The sequence below is a fragment of the Octodon degus genome, unplaced genomic scaffold (assembly GCF_000260255.1).
Source record: "Octodon degus isolate 3935 unplaced genomic scaffold, OctDeg1.0 scaffold00081, whole genome shotgun sequence".
NCBI lineage: Eukaryota > Metazoa > Chordata > Mammalia > Rodentia > Octodontidae > Octodon > Octodon degus.
The window spans coordinates 996,196-998,737 of NW_004524657.1; positions in this window are offsets into that span (position 1 = coordinate 996,196).

The following is a 2,542-nucleotide window of genomic DNA, read 5'->3' on the forward strand; positions in this document are numbered from 1 at the left end:
TATGTGATCATTATACCAGTAACTTCTTTCAGTTCATTGAAAAGAAAACTTTGTGCTAATAGTATTTGTCCAATTAAATGTCTGTATCTTGTACTCCGCGTAACTAAAAATAACAATACGCAACGCATTGACTATTGTTAAACTTTTTTTTTTTTTTAAGACAGGGTATCAGGGCCAGGAAGATAGCTCAGTAGAATAAGCACTTGCCTGCCAAGCACAAGGGCCTGAGTTAAATCCTCGGTTCCAGAAAAAAAAAAAAAGACAGGGTCTCACTATGCAGTTCAGGCTGGACTTGAGCTCACTTTGTAGCTCACACTGGTCTCAAACTTGCAACAGTCCTCCTGCCTCAGTCTCCTAAGTGCTAGGATGACAGGCATGCACCACCATGCCAGGCTATTATCATGTTTTCAAATTTTGTTTTTGTCTCTTTAAATTTTTTTTTAAAAGGCCAGGACATAATTCCCCTTCTTCCTGGATGAGGGAACAGATGATTAAATATTGATGTCAACATCCTTTTGTGGGGGGGGGGCAGCTCAGCCCACCAGGGGGCAGGGCTGGCTGGCATGTGGTGCTGGGGGATTGAACCGTGGTCCCTGTGCTTTGCTAAGCTTGTTTTAAGTAGGTGCTTTAGACCACTGAGCCATCTCACCAGCCCCATGATGTCAATATCCTTGAACATACCTATATGAGTGATGTTTGTCTACTCTTTGAAAAGATGCAGGGGCCAGGGAGATGGCTGAGTGGAATAAGTGCTTCCCTGGCAAGCACAAGGATCTGAGTTCAAACCCTGGTTCCGCAAAAAGAAAAAGAAAAGACGCAGTATTTTGGTTGTGGTTGGAAGCTTCTAAGCACTACTACTTGGCCTCTCCTTTCTTCAGGGGAGCATATATTACCTTTCAGATTTGATAAAATACTAGTTAGTTTGGGGCCACAGAGATAGTTCAGTAGTCTAAGCACCTGCCTAGGCAAGCACAGGGACCAGGGTTCCATCCCCGGCATCACATGCCATGCTGGCCTGCCCCAGGTGCGCTGAGCCAGCCACCAAGACCACAAGGGCACACCTGATACCCCAGCACTGGGGAGGCTGAAAACAGGAGGATTGCTGAGTCCAAACCTATAGTGAAACCCTGTAGCAAATACATTAAAAAAAAAAAAATTACTGGCTAGGTTGAATATTGCTTGCCTTCACTCATTCATGTTTATATGAGTCCTTCTCCCCCCACCAATCCTTTTCTTGTTTTTGCTCCAGTTTTTTTGTTTTGTTTTTGTTTTTCTTTTTGTTTTTGTGGCCCACTCAGCGTGCCCTGGGGGCAGAGCTGGTGTGACATTCAGTACCAGGGATCCAACCACAGTCCCTGCACGTGCCTAAATTTGCCCAAGCAGGCACTTTAGACTGCTGAGCTGTCTTGCTGGCCCAGTTTTTACAAAACAGTTTTTAGTTTATGCTCATGAAGAAAGTGAGTACACTTTGCCATTAATGAAAGCAAACATTATCTAAGAAGGTGCTTTTCTTTACAGAGCTGTATGAAATCACCTGTGGGCCCTCTTCTGGAAAAGCATAATCAAGTCTGAAATAATTGTATCCCTTGGTATTACAGATGTGGGACAGTACTGTATCATACCTCTATGAATGTAAAATATCTCATATCTGCTTTATGATACACAGCAGTGACTGTGCTTTACCAAAGCTGTATTTCATGTTACTCTAGAATGTTTTCTTTACAGATAATGATTAAGAAGCTAATTTTTAAAAAATGGTGCCAGGTACCACAACAGTAACAGAACTTAACTGTTTTCTGGACATTTCTCTCTTTTTTTTTTTTTTTTTTTTTTTTTTGGCAGAACCAGCGATTGAACTCAGGCCCTTGCACTCTTGCACTTGCCAGGGAAGCTCTTATTCCACTGAGCCATCTCCCCGACCCTGTGCTGTCAATTTTGGAAAAAGTTATCCCAGTTGTGTTGAGTTGGCATTGTACAGAAATTAACAGCCATATTGGTCCAGAAACATTAAACTTAAATATTTTTTCTATTTGTACAGGGTAACACACTGTATTGAATATGTAAGATCTTATCTACATGGCTTTGATTACAGAAACTAATAAACTGGGCTAGTGAGATGGCTCAGTGGTCTAAAGCACCTACTTAGAACAAGCTTAGCCAAAGCACAGGGACCACGGTTCAATCCCCCAGCACCACATGCCAGCCAGCCCCCAGCCTCGCCCCCTGGTGGGCTGAGCTGGCCACACACACAAATAAATAAATAAAAATAAATAAATTAAAAAAAAAAGAAACTAATAAACTATTCTCTAAATAATGAAAAAAAAAAAAAAAAGCCAGGGATATAACTCAGTGGCACAAGTACCTACCTGGCAAGCACAAGGTCCTGAGTTCAATTCCTGGTACCAAAAAAATTAAAAAATTAAAAATGTTTTAAAAAGTGAAAAATAGGGGCCGGGGAGATGGCTCAGTGGAATAAGTGCTTCCCTGGCAAGCGCAAGGGCCTGAGTTCAATCCCCGGTTCCACCAAAAAAAAAAAATAAAT